Below are 20,130 nucleotides of genomic sequence, written 5' to 3' on the forward strand. Positions count from 1 at the left end.
TTGAATCTCCCGCCTCCGCTGGATTGGTGGAACAGTCTGATGATGTCACCTGCTCCCCACCAACGTGATGCCGGGTATCATGGCAGCGCCCCTGCCCCGGGGAACCGCTGGGAGCCGCGCCAGCCAGGCGCCGGAGCCCGTGGACCATCGAAGGCGGAGGCCACAACACAGACCAGCAGGCACGCAGGGGTAAGCGCAGTGAACGCCGCCTATGGCGTGTGAAAGTACCCCCTCCTCCAGGAGTGGCCCCCGGACACTTTCCAGGTTTTGTTGGATGTCTGGAATGGAAAATCTGCACCAGTCGGGGAGCCATAACTTCAGTAGCCTTTACCCAGCTCCTCTCCTCGGGTCCAAAACCTTTCCACTAGTGATGAGCGGATTCGGTTTTACTCGGTTTTACTCGGTTCTCAAAACCGAATCTTATTGGCTCACTGATGTCACGTGTTTTGGATAGCCAATAAGATTTGGTTTTGAGAACCGAGTAAAACCGAGTAAAACCGAATCCGCTCATCACTACTTTCCACTCCACCAAATACTGTAGATTCTTGTGAAGATAACGAGAGTCAAGAATAGCTTTGATTTCAAAGTCCGTTCCAGCTTCATACTCTGCAGAGGTTGGACTTGGGGACTTTGAATGGAACCGGTTTAAAATAAGGGGGCGAAGGAGAGAGACATGAAAAGAGTTTGGTATCCGGAGGTGGGAAGGCAATCCCAATTTGCAGACCACCGGGTTTAGGACTTGTAACACGGGGTAAGGACCAATAAACTTTGGGGCGAACTTCATAGTGGGCACTCTTAACCGGAGGTTGCGGGTGGAAAGCCATACCCTGTCACCAACCTTGTATTTGGGAGCTGCTCATCGCTTCCTATCCGCAAAGAACTTATAGCGGCCAGAAACTCTCTTGAGATTAGCATGAACTCGACTCCAAATTTGGCTGAAGTGCCGAAGAGTAGAGGCTGCAGCAGGAACATCCTCCGGAGGACAAATGGGTAATTCAGGAACTTGAGGATGGAACCCATAATTAATGAAAAATGGGGACTCACCAGTCGAAGAGTGGTACAGATGATTATGGGCAAACTCGGCCCATGGCAACAGTTCCACCCAATTATCTTGCGAGGGAGAAAGATAAACACGGAGAAAAGTCTCTAAATCTTGATTGACGCGTTCAGTTTGCCCATTGTTTTGTGGATGGTAAGCAGATGAAAACTTGAGTTTTATTTGTAAGGCCGTACAGAGAGCTCTCCAGAATCTTGCAGTGAATTGTACCCCCCGGTCAGAGATGATTTCCTTAGGTAAGCCGTGCAGGCGCAAATGTTCTTGGATAAATAACAAAGCCAACTTGGGAGCTGATGGTAACCCGGTCAAAGGTACAAAATGTGCCATCTTAGAGAAACGGTCGATAATTACCCAGACAGTATTGTGACCCTTGGAGAGGGGCAATTCGGTGACAAAGTCCATAGAGATATGGGTCCAAGGCCTCTGAGGAATGGACAGTGGATGCAACAACCCCGCAGGTGGCAAACGAAGAATTTTGTGCTGAGCACACTGAGGACATGAGTTGACATAATCTTGTAATCCTTCTTCATAGTGTCCCACCAGTAAGACCTTCGTAGAAACTCCCACATCTTTTGAACTCCAGGATGACCGGAAAACTTGGAAATATGAGCCCACTGCAACAACATTGGTCGAAATTTAGCTGGCACAGACATTCTCCCAGGAGGAGGACCCAGAGCGGTGGGAGCCGCTGACATAGAAACTGGACTGAGAATCAAAGCCTTCTCAACGGAATTCTCCTCATCCGAAGCTGTTAAGGAACGGGATAAAGCATCAGCCTTGGTGTTAAAAGTCCCAGCCCGGTACTTAATAACACATGAAAACCGAGAAAAGAAGAGCGCCCATCTAGCGTGACGGGGATTCAAGCACTGGGCCGTCTTGAGGTACAGCAAATTCTTATGATCAGTGAAAATTGTAATTAGGTGTTTAGCACCTTCCAAAAGATATCTCCATTCCTCCAAGGCAGATTTTATTGCCAAAAGCTCTTTGTCTCCAATGGTGTAATTCTGTTCCGCAGGAGAGAATTTGCGAGAATGGAAACCACATGGATGTAACTTCCCATCTGGAGTGTACTGCGAAAGCACGGCACCTATGCCTACCGTGGAAGCATCAACCTCCAAAAAGAATGGTTTTGAAAAATGTGGTTGTTGAAGTACTGGAGCGGACATAAAGGCTGCCTTTAACTGAGCGAACGCTGCTACAGCTTCGGAGGACCAATGACTTGGGTCAGAACCCTTCTTGGTTAGGGCAGTAATAGGTGCCACGATGGTAGAGAATCCCTTTATGAATTTCCGGTAGTAATTTGCAAAACCCAGAAATCGTTGTACCGCTTTCAAGGAAAGAGGCTGAGTCCAGTCCCGGATGGCAGTGAGTTTCTCTGGATCCATACGAAGCTCCGTGCCCGAAATGATGTAACCAAGAAATGGAATAGAAGGAACCTCAAAAGTACATTTGGAAAGCTTGCCATAAAGATGATTCTCTTGCAATCAAAGAAGTACCTCTTTGACCTGTATTCTGTGCTCTGTGAGATTTTTAGAAAATATCAGAATGTCATCCAAATATACCACTACACTTAGGTATAGCATATCTCGAAAGACTTTGTTAATGAATCCCTGGAAGACGGCAGGGGCGTTGCTGAAGCCAAACGGCATTACCAGATACTCGTAATGCCCGTCCCTGGTATTGAAGGCCGTCTTCCATTCGTCCCCCTGTCGGATACGTATCAAATTATAAGCTCCCCTCAAATCAAGTTTGGTGAAAACTCGGGCTCCGCAAACTCTATCAAAAAGCTCCGTAATGAGCGGCAAAGGATACTTATTCTTAATGGTGACATCATTTAGACCACGATAGTCAATACATGGTCTCAGCCCTCCGTCCTTCTTCTTCACAAAAAAGAAACCCGCCCCCGCCGGGGAGGTAGGGGGGGCGGATGAATCCTTTCTGCAGATTAGACTTGATATAGTCTGACATAGCTTGGGTCTCTGGCAGTGATAAGGGATAAGTGCGACCCCGAGGTGGCATTTCCCCCGGAATGAGCTCAATGGGGCAGTCCCAGGGTCTATGCGGTGGTAGCTGATCGGCCGCTTGCTCCGAGAACACGTCAGAAAACTCCTGATAGGCCTCCGGAATGAGCCCTTTATCTGACTTGGAAGATACACGAAGCGGATAGACAGGGGTGAGACAATTTGAATGACAAAAAGAACTCCAAGATGTTGTTTGTGTTGAACTGCAGTCGACGTGAGGGTTGTGAAGTTTAAGCCAAGGAAGGCCAAGAACCAGATCGTGGGACATCTCACGAATAACTAAGAACTCCAGGTGTTCTTGATGCAGAGCTCCCACTTGCAGTTTGATTGGTACTGTTCAACTTGAAATCAGACCGTTAGAAATTTGGGTACCATTGATAGCAGTCAACGTATTAGGTCGTTCGACCGACCGTAGCTGAAAACCCAGATCCTGGGCACAGGAAAGGGCAATAAAATTCCCTGCAGCCCCTGAGTCCAGCAGTGCCTTAACGGGTTTGGCTATTGACTCGGAGAACAAAGACACGGAGAGTAAACAGTCCACTGGCAGAGAAGGTTTAGAAGAAACCCCTAGCTCGACTCCTCCGGAACAAGCTAGGACTGCCAGTTTCCCAGGCGAGACTTGCAAAACTTGAGAAAGTGATCCGCGGCTCCACAGTAGGGGCAGAGTCTACCCTCACGACGACGCTGACGTTCTTCTGGGGACAGCCGAGATCGATTAATCTGCATAGGTTCATCAGGACTTGGAATAACCGTTTGCTTAGATGGCAGAGATCGGACCCTTGATCAATCTGACCGACTACGTTCACCACCTCATTCCTGCATGCGAAGATCCACCTTTACACAGAGCGAGATCAACTGTTCTAAAGAATCCGGCAAATCTCTAGTGACCAACTCGTCCTTTAGACGATCGGAGAGCCCGTTCCAAAAGGCAGCCCGAAGGGCATCATTATCCCAGCTCAGTTCTGAGGATATGGTCTGAAAATTAATCACATACTGTACCACTGAATGAGAGCCTTGTCGGACACGAAGCAAGTCTGCAGAGGCAGCGGTCGTCCTGCCGGGCTCATCAAAGATCCTCCGGAATGATGTAATGAAATTGGTGTAACTAGAAACCAATGGATCAGATCGCTCCCATAACGGAGACACCCAATCCAACGCTGAACCCTCGAGCAGAGAAATAATGTATGCCACCTTGGACCGATCAGTAGGGAAGTTATGTGAAAGAAGTTCAAAATGTACCTCGCACTGATTGAGAAAACCACGGCAATTCTTTGGATTCCCATTATAGCGAGAAGGAGTAGGGAGCTGAAGGCGTGACCTGGTTCCAGAGGAGGATGGAATATTACTAGAGACAACCACTGGAGCGTGTACTGGAGCTGGGACCGGTACTACTGAAGCCAGAGAAGTCTGAATTTGATCCAGCCGGCCTGGAGATAATGCATCACCTGGCCCTGTGCTGCTTCCTGACTTTGTACTCGAGAAATCAAGTCCTGGATGGTACTTGCCTCTTGGCTCCGATCCCCCGGGTCCATGAGGCCTGAGTATACTGTCACTGACCTAGGTTGGGGGTGTTGTTAACTCGGGGGTTCTCCCGATGGTAGGGGAGAGGAACCACAGTTGGGTCGGAACAGGGATGGCTTGATATAGGTCTTCCGCATACAGGACTCTGACAGTAAAGCTTGGTGAAAATATTAAAGAACTTTATTGCAGGAAGGGAGCAACACAATGTCACATAGCAGAGAAGGAACGTATGGAGGGAATGTCCAGGCCTATAGGAGAACTTGTAAGCAATGTTAAAGATTCCAGGAAAAGAAGTACTTGTGAGTGTTGGTACAAGATAATGGTGACTGAAGAACTTGTGAGTGACGTTTTTAAAGATACTGATGATTTGAAGAACTGGTGAATGGTGGTTAAAGACTCTGATGATTTGAAACACTTGTGAGCAGTGGTTGCTGATGATTTGTATGACTTGAGAGCGGTGACTAAAGATACTGATGATTTATAGAACTTGTGAGCGGTGGTTAAAGACACTGATGATTTGTATGACTTGAGAGCGATGATTAAAGACACTGTAGAACTTGGGAGCGGTGGTTAAAGACACTGATGACTTGTAGAATTTGAGAACGGTGTTTAAAGACACAGATGACTTGTAGATCTTGAGAGCGGTGTTTAAAGACACAGATGACTTGTAGAACTTGAGAGCGGTGTTTAAAGACACAGATGACTTGTAGAACTTGAGAGTGGTGTTTAAAGACACTGAAGACTTGTAGAACTTGAGAATGATGTTTAAAGACACTGAAGACTTGTAGAACTTGAGAGCGGCGTTTAGCCCGCAGCCCACGCTGACTCCAAGAAGCACTGGTGACTGGATTGCAGAGGAACACACCAGCCGCTGTATACGCTGGAACTGTGCAGCAACTGGCACCTGGAAGCGCCGGAGACACTAGGGTACGACTGCAGAGAGACTCGCCGGGAACAAGAGCACTGGCATCCACTTCAGGGGAAAAGACGATACTCAGACGCCGAGGCGCTGCCCGGCGTCTGCCTTTGAATCTCCCGCCTCCGCTAGATTGGCGGAACAGTCTGATGACGTCACCTGCTCCCCGCCCACGTGATGCCGGGTGTCATGGCGGCGCCCCTGCCCCGGGGAACCGCCGGGAGCCACGCCAGCCAGGCGCCGGAGCCCGTGGACCATCGAAGGCAGAGGCCGCAACACAGACCAGCAGGCACGCAGGGGTAAGCGCGGTGAACGCCGCCTATGGCGTGTGACAAAAACATACAAACATATTGGCTTCATTAGAAAAAAATAAATAAAACAAATTGGCCTCCACAGGAAAATAAAACACATTGGCCCCCACAGAAAAACAAAAACACATTAGCTGCCACAAGAAAAAAATAGGGTGGATAGTATTAGCAGATCATCTGCCTGAGTATGTCCTGCTATGTGAGCAATTCAGCATCTCTACTGGAAACAACCTAGGAAAACCAAACACATTACTCTTACACTTCTTGGTGTGTGCTTCTGAATCTGTACTTCAACTCTGTATGAACACCATACGCATACATGGTGCAACTCAGACACACATTACAAAAAAATAAATAAAATGCATTGACCCCCACAGAAAACAAACACATTGGCCTGCACAGAAAAAAAACCACAAATACATTGGCTCCCACAGAAAAAAACAACATATTTGCAACTATAGAAAACAATAAAAAACATTGACCCCCAAAGAAAAAGCATGAAAACACATTGGCCTTCACAACACAATGAGGTGGATAGTGTTTGTCCCTGGGGGGGGGGGAGAGTACTATGTCTAGGGGGCCATTGGGTAGGGTGGGGAGAGTATGTCCCTGGGTAGGGGAGGGTGGGTAGTGTATGTCCCTGGGGTATGGTGGGTAGTTTATGTCCCTGGACTGGTGGGGTACTGTATATCTAGGGACACTTGATGGTAGGGTATGTTCTAGAGGCCCAGGGGTAGGGTGGCTTATGGGTATGTTCAAGATGAGGGGGTGATAGTGTGTACTGCTTTGTTTGACAAGGGGGTAAGGCTGGTTAGCCTATTGTCCCCTCTGTTGCCAGCGCCTGGAGCGTGAGCTCCATATACTCCGCTGAGGGCAGGATGAGAAGAGAAGTGGTGCAAAACAGGGGGCAGGAAGGAAGTAGTATTGGGAAGTAGGGGACAGGATGGGAGTAATAGTGTTGGGAAGCAGGCATTCGGGTGGGATCAGTGGTAGTGTTTATCAGGGAATAGTAGTAGTGCATAGCATTTCTCAGGATGAGAGTAGTAATGGGTAGGGGGGGGGGGGGCAGGTTGGGAGTAGTAGTGTGGAGCATGGGACAGAATGGAAGTAGTAAGTAGAAGGAAGCAGGGGCAGGAAGGGTGCAGTAGTAGTGCAGAGCAAGGGCAGGATAGAAGTAGAGGTGGGAAGAAGGGGGAAGGATGGGAGTAATAGTGTGAAGTAGGGGACTGTATGAGAGAAGTAGTAGTAGTAGTTGCAGTGGGAAACAAGAGGCAGGTGGAAGTGGTAGTAGTGGAAAACGGGTATAATGGGAGCAGTATTTTAGAGCAGGGGAGAGGGTGAGAGTAGTAGCATTGCATATCAGGGGCATGATGGGCATAGTAGTGGGAAACATGGAACTTAATGGGAGTAGTAGTAATGCTAAGCAGGAGGCAAGCTGGGAGCAGTAGTAGTGCTAAACAGGGGGCAGGTTGAGAGTAGTAGTGGGAAGCAGGAGGCAGGATGGGAGTATTAGTGGGAAGCACAGGGCAGCATAGGAGTAGTGGTGGGAATTAGTGGGCTGGAAGGGAGTGGAAGGGACTCTCTGGGAAGTCAGAGTAAGCTGAACTAGAATCTCACCTGCTATCTGCAGCTCCAGGGTCCTGGTTACCATCCCTCACTCTGTGGACAGCACTGACAGCATATTCACACAGGATGGAAAGCCCAAGTACCCTCTCCTTAGGCTCTTACTCCTAAATGAACAGCAACACACACCTCTGTCCTCCAGCAGTCCCAGGGAAAGGCCTGACCTCTCCCACAGAGACAGGCAGAGGAGGCTGAGAATGGGACACTGCACAGAGATGATGTGGAGCTGGGAGCTTCCAGTTTGCATTTCAAAATTCCATAAGTGCGGCGACCATAAAGCAGTGCTGGTTCAGGCCGGCAGGCAGTGTTGGCCGGTTTGACAAAGGGGAGCATGGGATCAGCCTAGTGGGAACTGTCAAGCTTTCCCAGTGGCTTAATCTGTCCCTGTTTTTGGGCACATATGTGGCCCATCTGTTACCCGCCATAACTGCAAGTAATTGGGAGTGAGCGAGGGAGAAGGGCAGCGAGCATGGTGTGTGAGCATGGGCCAATGTGTTTTTTTTTTCCTGTTTGGGACAACATTTTTATCTTCCTGTCTGGGCTATTGCTTTTTACTTTTTTCCTGTGGGGGCGAATGTGTTTTATTTTTTTCTTGTGGGAGCCAATGGGGGATATTCAATTGTTTGAAAAGTTAGTTGGGTGTCTTTTTTTCCCAATCTAATAGACAGGGAAAAACAGACACACAACTGACTTTTCAAACATTTGAATTCCCCCCAATGTGTTTTCTTTTTTTCTGTTGGGGCTTATGTGTTTTATTTTTTTCCTGTGGGGGATGTTTTTTCCCCCTGCAATGGGCTAATGCATTTTATTTTTTTCCCGTGGGGGCTAATGTATTTTATTTTTGTTTCCTGCTGGGGCGGGTGGGCAATTAATTTTTCTTTTCCTGTGTTTATTTATTTCTGTTGTGGGCTAATGTGTATTATTTTTTCTGCCAGAGGCTTAATTTATTAAATTTTTTCCTGTGATATGCTAAAGTATTTTATTTTTTTCTTTGTAGGCTAATGTGTTTATTTTTTACTGTTGAGGGGCAAGTTATTTGTCTTTTCTTGTGTTTTTACTTTTTCTGTGGGGAGTTAATGTGTTTTTTTTCCCTTTGTATGCTAATGTGTTTTATTTTTATCTTGTGCAATGTTTTTCATCTGCTTATGCATCTTAGTTGCACCGCACTTACATCCCAATGGTGTTCATACAGAGTTGCTGGGCAGATTTAGGTGCGCACACAAAGAAGTATATTAGAAATGTGTTTTTCATTGCTGGGTGGTTACAGGTTGTTGGCTTTCAGGTGCAGATGTAACGTAGTATTTGCATGTTATGTATGTATGTATGGGCATGTCTGAATGTCAACGGAGGCCCTAAGTACTGCAACTTACCCACAGCCAGGCTGCCACCAGCACTTACAGGAACATGATAGACCAGCCAGACCCAGCAACTCTCACTACCCTGTCACCAAATAGATGTCGTCCAGCATCTCCAGGAGTTGTGAACACAACCCCAGATTGATGAGCAAGGGTGTGTGCACTGAAGCTACACCTATTCCCCATGAGGCCATGCCCATTTTTTGGGTGCATGCTTAAATGCCCTATTAGCGAAGGGGGGGGGGGGGGGGGGGGGTCACCAAAATGGTTTCTGGCACAGGCCTAGTTATTACTCTGTGTCATGCTTTCACAGGGTCTTGTTGTGACTGACAATGAATATACATTATAATCTATTTTACCTAACATAAAAAGACCTAAACGCTATATATGGTAACCCATTACACATGGTTTAACATACATATATGTTATGCACACCAGTGCCTGCAGGAATGTACTGGTGTCTGAACTGTTATGCACACCAGTGCCTGCAGGAATGTACTGGTGTCTGAACTGTTATGCACACCAGTGCCTGCAGGAATGCACTGGTGTCCGAACGGATAGGGATGCAAAACAAATGAACTCACAGACAGACTGGGGAACATGACACCACATACACAGAAGATGATAGGGTAACAAAACAAACACAGAGTGAACAGAGAAGCCCAGAGGCCAAGAAACTGGGTGTCTCCCTAGTATTAGGAATGCTCAGATGGAAAAAGCAAGATGTTGTGTTTTAATACGTAGAGAACCCGAAATGCTGTTGCTAAGGGCAACAGCAAAACCCTAAAGGGTTACCAACGGGTGTGGCAGTAAACTCCTTGGTCAGAGATGGAATGATAGACACAAGGAGAGTCTCCACAATCCTAATCCTCACTTGCAGTGCACAGGTTCAGCTTACTGCCACTAAACTGACACCTGAACACATTGCACAGTGAGAAAGGATTTAGGCAGGCAAGTCTGAGAATACAGCCACAAACTTGCTAAGTTCACAGAGTAGCAAAAGAACCTCAGCAAGTTAAACGACTGACTCCAGTTTTACTGCTAGGTCTGGATTGGCAGAGTGTAGTACCAAACCCCAAGGCCTATTTGCAGTAAGCAACAACAAATACAAAGCTACACAGTACTGGCTAACTTTCAGGAACTGACTAACCAACAAAGATTCAGCAGCATCTGCTTAACCTGAGAAGAGGCCTTATATAGCAGGTGCTGTCCACGCCCCACTCAGACCTCACAGACTGTGAGCACAAAAACCAGCACCGGATCCCCTGCCGTGCACAAAGCCTGTAACCACTGCACAGCAAAAGACCCGAACCGGAGTATCAGCTGCGCTCAGGCCACTCCACTAGCACTTGTCTCCCGGTTGCCATGACGACGTGGCAGCACAGGGCAGGAGACCCTAACAGTACCCCCCCTCTGACGAGGGGTCAAAGAACCCCTACCACCGGGTTTATCGGGGAACTGCGAGAAGAAAGAGCGTATCAGTCTGGGGGCATGAAGATCACAACTGCGCACCCACGACCGCTCCTCCGGGCCATACCCCTTCCAGTGCACCAAAAATGACAGCCGACCCCGAACCATCTTGGAGTCAAGAATCCTTTCAACAACTAATCGCCCGTTTTAAAAGGGAACAATGAAATGTTTTATTGATACCCAAAGAACGGGGCAGATCTAACTGAAATGCCACCAGATTGATAACCCTGGTGATCTTATAAGGGCCGATGAACCGGGGGCCTAACTTATGAGATGGCTGTCTCAACTTCAAATTCTTGGTAGACAACCAGACGAAGTCTCCTAATTTGAAGCTGCAGGGTCTTTTCCGCTTATCAAAAACCCTTTTGGTCACTAATGACACAGACACAAGGGCTTTCTTCACTTTCCTCCAAATACCTCTAAGGACCGAAACCACAGAGGAACCACCAGGCGTGGAGTCCAGGGGGTCAAAAGAATTGGCCTTAGGATGATGCCCATACACACAAAGGAAGGGAGAGATCCCTGTAGCAGAGTGAGCCGCGTTGTTATAGGCAAACTCCGCCATGGACAGATGAGCAACCCAGTCAGTCTGACACTTGGAGACATAACACCTGAGGAACTGCTCCAAGGACTGGTTCACCCTTTCAGTCTGCCCATTAGACTGCGGATGGTAGCCTGACGACAAGCTGACAGAAATCTGGAGATCGGAACAAAATGCCCTCCAGAATTTGGCCACAAACTGGGATCCGCGGTCAGAGACCACATCAAGTGGCAACCCGTGGAGACGCATAACATGCAGCATAAATAATTCAGACAGGCGTCTGGCCGATGGCAGCCCAACCAGTGGAACGAAGTGCGCCATCTTCGAAAACCTGTCAACGACAACCCAGATGGCTGTCATCCCCGAGGATTTGGGCAAGTCCACCACAAAATCCATTGAAATGTGGGTCCATGGCTTAGATGGAATAGAGAGTGGATGTAATGGGCCAACAGGAACCCCTCTAGGAGTCTTATTTCGGGCACAGATGTCACATGCCCGAACCCACTGATCCACATCCTTAGCCACCGAGGGCCACCACACCGCCCTAGATAGCAACTCCCGAGTTCTGGCAATACCCGGGTGACCTGCCGACTTCTTGGCATGGAATTCCAGGAACACTCGCTGTCTTAACCTAGGAGGCACAAACAAAAGACCTACCGGAAGGTCTGGAGGAGCCTGCTCCTGTGCTCTAAGGACTAATGACAAGAGGTCCTGGGTAATGCCCACTTTAATACATGATGGGGACACAATGGGCAACGGCTCCTCGGTGGTCTCCTGGATTGGAGCAAAACTCAGCGAGAGCGCATAAGCCTTGATGTTTTTTGACCCAGGGCGATATGTTATCAAAAAATTAAAGCGAGCAAAAAACAAAGCCCATCGTGCCTGCCTGGCATTGAGACGCTTCGCTGACTCTAAATATGCCAGATTCTTATGGTCGGTGAGAATTGAGACCACATACTTAGCCCACTCAAGCCAGTGTCTCCATTCCTCGAGTGCATCCTTAATAGCCAACAATTCCCGGTTACCCACGTCATAATTCATCTCGGCAGGCGAAAATTTACGGGAAAAGTAAGCACAGGGATGAAGGCGATTATCAGACACTCCCATCTGAGAGAGCACTGCCCCAATACCCATCTCAGAGGCATCCACCTCCACCACAAAAGGACGCTCTGGATCTGGGTGTCGCAGCACCTTGGCCGGGACAAATGCCCTTTTGAGACGGGCAAAAGCCGCTTTAGCCTCACAAGACCAGTGAGCAACATCCGCCCCTTTCTTAGTGAGTGCCACCAAGGGCGCCACTATAGACGAAAATCCAGCGATAAATCGTCTATAAAAATTCGCAAAGCCCAGGAAACGCTGAAGCGCCTTCAAACTAGTGGGCTGCACCCAATCCAGGACTGCCTGTACCTTGGAACCCTCCATTTGGAAACCTTCTGGGGAGATAATATATCCTAGAAATGCGATTTGCTGAACTTCAAATTCGCACTTCTCCAGCTTCGCCCCAAGCCGGTGGTCCCTGAGTTTCTGGAGGACTAAGCGTACATGCTTCCGATGTTCCTCCAGGGAATGGGAGAAGATTAGGATGTCATCTAAGTAAACAACTAAGAATCTATCCAAATATTCCCTGAGTACATCGTTCATGAAATCCTGGAAGACTGCCGGGGCATTACAGAGCCCAAAAGGCATCACCAAATATTCATAATGCCCTGAGTGGGTATTAAAGGCAGTCTTCCATTCATCCCCCTCTCTTATTCGGATTAGATTGTACGCCCCGTGTAGGTCAATCTTAGAAAAAATGGTGGCAGTACGAAGCTGGTCAAACAAGACCGAAATGAGAGGCAGTGGGTATGAGTTTTTAATCGTGATACGGTTCAATTCCCTGAAGTCGATGCAGGGTCGCAACGAACCGTCCTTTTTACCCACGAAGAAGAACCCCGACCCAACTGGAGACTGTGAAGGTCTGATAAATCCCTTAGCCAAGTTCTCCTGAATGTACTCTGCCATAGCCTGAGTCTCAGGACGTGACAGGGAGTACATCCTGCTCTTGGGAAGCTTAGCATTCGGCAACAAATCAATGGCACAGTCATAGGGGCGATGGGGAGGTAGTACCTCTGCAACTTTTTTGGAGAACACGTCCGCAAAATCTGCATAACACCCTGGCAATCCTGGCAAACGTAGCTGCGAGAGCCTGACTGGAAGGCTCAAGCAACTCCTGAAACAATCAGTACCCCAACTAAGAATCTCCCCAGAGACCCAGTCAAATTGAGGATTGTGGGCCCTTAACCAGGGTAACCCCAACACCAATGGGGCAAAAGTACAGACAGTCACATAAAAGGACAATTTTTCAGAGTGTGTGGCTCCAATAAACAAAGAAATCTGGCTAGTGCAAGAGGTAATTTTACCTTGGGATAATGGTTCCCCGTTTAACCCACAAATCTCAATTTCCAATGCCAAGGGTACTAAGGGAACAGAGTGTTTCAGGGCGAATTGGCGGTCCATAAAAACCCCGTCGGCCCCACTGTCCACAAAGGCCTCAGTCTTGACAGTTTGACTGAGGATCTTCAAGGTCACCGGAATGATAAAAGTCTTCTTGGGAAATTCTGACTTCTGGCCTGACAGGATATTTCCCATCACCCTCAGGCCCTGAAGTTTTCCGGCTTTTCTGGGCATGATACTACCACATGACCTTTATTCCCACAGTACAAACACAACCCCTGCTGTCTCCTCCGCGTCTTCTCACGCGAGGAGAGGCGGGTAGCCCCAATCTGCATAGGCTCCTCGGAAAATTCCTCAGAGTCTGAGGTTCCCTTGGGAAAGAAGGAAACCTCGGTCTCCCTTTCAAGCCTACGCTCTCTCAGCCGTCTATCCACCCGGATGGATAACTGCATGAGCTGATCCAAGCTATCAGGCAAGGAATATTGTACCAGTTGGTCTTTTATTTGGTTAGAAAGACCTCTTCGGTACTGGTGTCTCAGGGCTGGGTCATTCCACTGGGTATCATGGGCCAACCTCCGAAACTCCGTACAGTAAACCTCAACTGGCCTTCGCCCTTGCTTAAGGATCGAAATCTGAGCCTCGGCTGAGGCCGTCTTGTCAGGGTCATCATACAACATGCCCAGTGCCGTAAAAAAAGCATCAACACTTTTAAGTGACGGACAGTCAGGCTGCAACCCATATGCCCAGACCTGTGGGTCTCCTTGTAGCAAGGAAATCACTATGCCCACCCGCTGAATCTCCGACCCAGAAGACTGAGGCCTAAGCCGGAAGTATAGCTTGCAGCTCTCCTTGAAACAAAAGAACTGCGAGCGATCTCCAGAAAAACGATCCGGGAGATTTACTTTCGGCTCCTTAACCCCTGAAGGTGCTGCTGCTGCGGGAGCTCCGCCAGCGGCCTGGGAGGTGTGCATTTTAATGGATAAATCATTAAATTGTCGTGTCAGGACCTGCACCTGATCGACCACCTGTTGCAACGTATTTTGAGGGGTATGCTCCATATTCCCACAAAATTTCAACAGGAGTATTGGGCTGCTGAATATGTTATGCACATCAGTGCCTGCAGGAATGTACTGGTGTCTGAACTGTTATGCACACCAGTGCCTGCAGGAATGTACTGGTGTCTGAACTGTTATGCACACCAGTGCCTGCAGGAATGCACTGGTCTCCGAACGGATAGGGATGCAAAACAAATGAACTCACAGACTGGGGAACATGACACCACATACACAGAAGGTGATAGGGTAACAAAACAAACACAAAGTGAACAGAGAAGCCCAGAGGCCAAGAAACTGGGTGTCTCCCTAGTATTAGGAATGCTCAGATGGAAAAAGCAAGATGTTGTGTTTTAATACGTAGAGAACCCGAAATGCTGTTGCTAAGGGCAACAGCAAAACCCTAAAAGGTTACCAACGGGTGTGGCAGTAAACTCCTTGGTCAGAGATGGAATGATAGACACAAGGAGAGTCTCCACAATCCTAATCCTCACTTGCAGTGCACAGGTTCAGCTTACTGCCACTAAACTGACACCTGAACACATTGCACAGTGAGAAAGGATTTAGGCAGGCAAGTCTGAGAATACAGCCGCAAACTTGCTAAGTTCACAGAGTAGCAAAAGAACCTCAGCAAGTTAAACGACTGACTCCAGTTTTACTGCTAGGTCTGGATTGGCAGAGTGTAGTACCAAACCCCAAGGCCTATTTGCAGTAAGCAACAACAAATACAAAGCTACACAGTACTGGCTAACTTTCAGGAACTGACTAACCAACAAAGATTCAGCAGCATCTGCTTAACCTGAGAAGAGGCCTTATATAGCAGGTGCTGTCCACGCCCCACTCAGACCTCACAGACTGTGAGCACAAAAACTAGCACCGGATCCCCTGCCGTGCACAAAGCCTGTAACCACTGCACAGCAAAAGACCCGAACCGGAGTATCAGCTGCGCTCAGGCCACTCCGCTAGCACTTGTCTCCCGGTTGCCATGACGACGTGGCAGCACAGGGCAGGAGACCCTAACAATATACCCATAAAATATTATCATGTTAATACCAGTATGATACAGAAGAAAAAGCTTTATGATCAGATAGAAAAAGATTTGGTTATTTGTCCTAACAATGATCACATAGCACAAACTTGCACAAGCGGACTACATTGTAAAGAATAGTTTTGTTTAACCCAGTTAAGATAATTGAAGCTTATTACAAGCATCTGATTTACATTACATTTTATGAAGTATTTTATATATGATTAAAGTTGCGTGTTCTGAGCATCCTACAGCTATGAAGATTTTGTAGTTCCAGAGCCGCTGTGAACTCTTCACCTCAACTATTGCTGCCCCAAACTAGGGAGGTTTAAAGTGTTCTGAGACAGACAGACACAGAGGTCATAAATAGCTAAGTGAGTTCCGATTGATGTGGAAATCAAGGAATCTTCTTCTTTCAGTAACTTTAACAGCTGTGATCCCAAATCGGAGCATCTTGACTATTAAATAGATATAAGAAGGCTCAAATTGTCAGAATATGTACCCCTCTGAATTGTTCTTTATGGGAGTTTGACAGGTCTTGTGTTTATAGACTGTATGTTGATATTTTTACTAGACTTTGGTTAAAGTATAGCATTAATTTGAATTGTGTTTCTGAAAGGGTTAATTATAAGTGGCTTTTGGTTTGTAATAGTATTTTGACAATGTGCATATAACATTTGAGTTTTCTAAAACTGTTCATCTTGAAGGATCTGGGAAATAGACATGAACAAAACATTAAGCTTCTCAGCTTACTGAACTTGTATTTTCTGGCGACCAAGTGATGGAATAAGGATTTTTGGTTCTTGCACTGCAACAAGAAATATAATATATGGGTGAATTGCCATGCTTGCAATATGGAACTATGGGGGTAATTCCAAGTTGATCGCAGCAGGATTTTTTTTTAGCAGTTGGGCAAAACCATGTGCACTACAGGGGGGGGGGGGGGGGGCAGATATAACATGTGCAGAGAGAGTTAGATTTGGGTGGGTTATATTGTTTCTGTGCAGGGTAAATACTGGCTGCTTTATTTTTACACTGCAATTTAGATTGCAGATTGAACTCACCACACCCAAATCTAACTCTCTCTGCACATGTTAAATCTGCCTCCCCTGCAGTGCACATAGTTTTGCCCAACTGCTAAAAAATTTCCTGCTGCGATCAACTCAGAATTACCCCCATATGTGAAGTGAATTTGAGCATTTACAAAAAGTGTCTATAAGGTAAAGATCTCATATTTGCAACTGCATTATGGACTACTGCTATTGCTGAAAAGAAAGAGCCATGATCCTGTAATACCCACCAAGGTAAGTATCATGTGCAATTTAGGATACACTTTTATTTTAAAATACCTTTTGTAAAGACATTAATGACAATTTCTAGAGACTGGAATTTTATTCAACTGTAACACTTCAGTGTAACTTCTTTTACTGTGTAACTTCGAGTAGTCAAGAGCGAAACAGTATTCGTATTATACTCAACATATGTTGCTTACAAAAAAAACCATATTACAATGCACAATATTTAGAGAATAACAATCCTACTAAGAGAAAACATAAATTTACAATAGCATTCACAATAACAATTACCTTTTAATTGGGGCCCCTTTGTAACCTCTGTAATGTTCATATAAGTATATATAGTGCACTTTCTCTAGATAGTCAATCTCCTGAGATTAATCACTGAATCTGGGTATGCTAAAAGTAATAGCGGAGAAATCACACAAGAAGAAAGGCAGCTTATTCCGTGTAGTCAGAGGGCTTGGTGTTGGAGTTCTGTCTGTAAGAAATTGCAGCGATGTTACCTTGCATGCAGCTGCAGTAACTGTGGAGACTGCTAAATCTTTCTAATTACACCCTGGTTAGTCTCAGAGCCCAAAGTGTTACCAGCCAGCTGTACTTTATTACGGTGGATCTAAAGAACTGTTCCTTAGCAAAGATTGTCCATAATCTCTAACACTGTGATGAACCTAGCTAGGTTAGCTGTATCACTTGGTCCAGACTTGGCCCTGGCTCACCTCTCTGCTTTTAAGGGTGAGCTGCTGAATGCGCCTGTATCACTAAGTATCTAAGCCGCTGAATGTGCCTCGGCTACTTTGGCCTGCAGCTACCGGTCCATATCACTGTGTTGGCCGCTAAAATATAACTGTTACAGATGAAATGACTTTCCTTGGACTCTCTAGAAGCATGGCAGCTGATACTGAGTGTATGATCGTGGCATGTATAAATAAGTATAGGCACGTATGCTGTCCTCTTTTCACAGTCTCTAAACTGTAAGTCTGTAATGCTAAATGATTTAACAACAGCTGCAGCAAGGAGAGGGTAAACTGCTGACAGAATATTCTTAGTAAGGGTTCTCGGATCTGAAAGGTGCAATGTACTCAGTGTTTGCTCACCAGCTCCTGTTCACTGTGTTCACTGACGCACCGTCCCCTTTCTCAGGCTGGGAACTGCCTCCAGTCTGCACCTATAGAGGATGGGAGCTACATCACCACACTCCCATGTCAGCTGCGATCACTGGAAGCTGTAGATATGCTGCGGGAGGCTCTCACTGCTCTCTGGTTGCCATTTCTCTAACTCCGGTCACGGGGACAGTGGCCTTTACAGCTAACCTGCGCAGCACCTCCTCACGCCAGTCCAGCCACCGTGCTCTCCCTAAGATGTCCGCCTAACCTTCACCAACTGTCACACCTGACATTGGTCATGTGACCACCTCCTGACCTCTTGAGCAGCTGCAGAGACTGTTGGGAATTATCTGCCTGTGAAATGACAGAAATGCGTTGTAGTGCACTGCACAGTGTCAGATATAAAGTAGTATCTTGCATAGCAGGGTATTACAATCCCTCTTTGCGGCCCACTCAAAGAAGAAAAGTTTGGGTAGTATAGAAGAGTTATGAGCACACAGAGAAGCACTCAAATGCCTATTAGATGAAATCTAAGGCAATATGCCATGTGGGGATATAATTGAATCTTATTGTTGCATTACAGATGGGTCCATGTTTATCTTGACCTTTAATAGGATTAACTGAGACTGGGCAGTCGGACTTCATCCCCTGCTGTAATGACTTAATCCCCTGCTGTAATGACTTAATCCCCTGCTGCATTGTTCTCTGTATTGTATTGCAGCTGAGAACAATAGATGAAGGGTTTATGTTAATAAACCATGTTGTGCCTAGGAGCAGCAAACTAGCCAAAATAACCGTGGACCCATCTGCAGGGCCGTTTCTAGCCAATTTGGATCCCAGTGCGAGATTTATTTCAAAATGCGCCCCCCCATTGCTATAAAAAAAAATGCGCCCCCCCATAGCTATAAAAAGAAAAAGCATGTGCACGCTCCTGACAAGGGTGTGTGGCCTGATTAAAATGGGCGTGGTCTCATTAAAGTGGGCGTGGCCTCATCTGATATCATCACGGCCACCACAGGGGAAAAAAAATCAAAAATCAAAAGTCCCCAGTTTACACATTACAGCAGGCAAGTGTCCCCATTTTACACAGTATGGCAAGCAGGTGTCCCCATTTTACACAGTACGGTAGGCAGGTGTCCCCATTTTACAAAGTGCGGCAGGCAGGTGTCCCCATTTTACACAGTACGGCAGGCAGGTGTCCCCATTTTACACAGCGCGGCAGGCAGGTGTCCCCATTTTACACAGTACGGCAGGCAGGTGTCCCCATTTTACACAGCGCGGCAGGCAGGTGTCCCCATTTTACACAGTACGCAGGCATGTGTCCCCATTTTAAACAGCGCAGAAGGTAGGTGTCCCCATTTTACACAGCACGGCAGGCAGGTGTCCCCATTTCACACAGCACGGCAGGCAGGTGTCACCATTTTACACAGCGCGGCAGGCAAGTGTCCCCATTTTACACAGTACGCAGGCAGGTGTCCCCATTTTAAACAGCGCGGCAGGCAGGTGTCCCCATTTTACACAGCACGGCAGGCAAGAGTCCCCATTTTACACAGTGCAGCAGGCAGGTGTCCCCATTTTACACAGCACGGCAGGCAAATGTTCCCATTTTACAAAGTGCGGCAGGCAGGTGTCCCCATTTTGCACAGTACGCAGGCAGGTGTCAAGTGGGGGGGGAAGGAAGGGAGAGAGAGAGGAGAGAGAGAGAGAGAGACTACTTACACATAGAAGATCTTCCCGCTCTTCGGGTCGGGCCGCCTCACCTCCCTCGCGCCAGCCGCCTCCTCCAACGCTTGTCTGCTCCTTCTCCCTCTTGAGTACTCCTGCTGAGGGGGCGGGGTTTCGCGGAATGACGCGATTGCATCGTGACGTCACGACACAAACGCGTCATTCTGCGAAACCCCGTCCCCTGAGCAGGAGTGCTCGGGAAGAGGGAGGAGGGAGACATAAGTACATGCAAAGTGCCGCGGCGGGCGCCCCGTGCGGTGGCACGGCACGCCCGCCGCTAGAAACGGCACTGACCATCTGTATATACACAGTAGGGAGACATGGACAAGTTGCTGACAGTGGCTGTGTCTGATGATGCACAACCCTTCACACAGGACAGCATACTCAGACAGACAAACTGCATTATCCATACGGCTGGTGCAAGTTTTGATGACGCATCCGATGGTGCATTTACAGATGGGTCCACGATTATCTTGACCTGTAATAGGATTAACTGAGACTGGCCAGTCGGACTTAATCCCCTGCTGTAATGACTTAATACCCTGCTTTATTGTTCTCTGTATTGTATTGCATCTGAGAACAATAGATGAAGGGTTTATGCTAATAAGTCATGTTGATCCTAGGCACAGAAAACTAGTCAAGATAATTGTGCCTAGGCACAGAAAACTAGTCAAGAT

At 47.3% G+C, this 20,130-nt stretch overlaps 1 long non-coding RNA gene across 3 annotated transcripts in view; it reads right to left on the reverse strand.

The window, feature by feature from the left end:
• LOC135035420 (uncharacterized) overlaps nt 1-18,126 on the reverse strand; it is a 62,490-nt gene extending 44,364 nt beyond the window's left edge. Inside the window, exons 1-3 of one of the 3 annotated variants that reach the window (XR_010230475.1) lie at nt 17,720-18,126; nt 16,914-17,103; nt 16,086-16,135 (exon numbers count right to left, since the gene is read on the reverse strand). This is a non-coding gene — a long non-coding RNA (uncharacterized LOC135035420). The remainder of the gene's footprint in view (nt 1-16,085; nt 16,136-16,913; nt 17,104-17,719) is intronic. The other 2 variants (XR_010230463.1, XR_010230469.1) reach the window with 2 other exon arrangements.
• Nucleotides 18,127-20,130: the final 2,004 nt, after the last annotated feature.

The sequence above is a fragment of the Pseudophryne corroboree genome, chromosome 2 (genome assembly GCF_028390025.1).
Source record: "Pseudophryne corroboree isolate aPseCor3 chromosome 2, aPseCor3.hap2, whole genome shotgun sequence".
NCBI lineage: Eukaryota > Metazoa > Chordata > Amphibia > Anura > Myobatrachidae > Pseudophryne > Pseudophryne corroboree.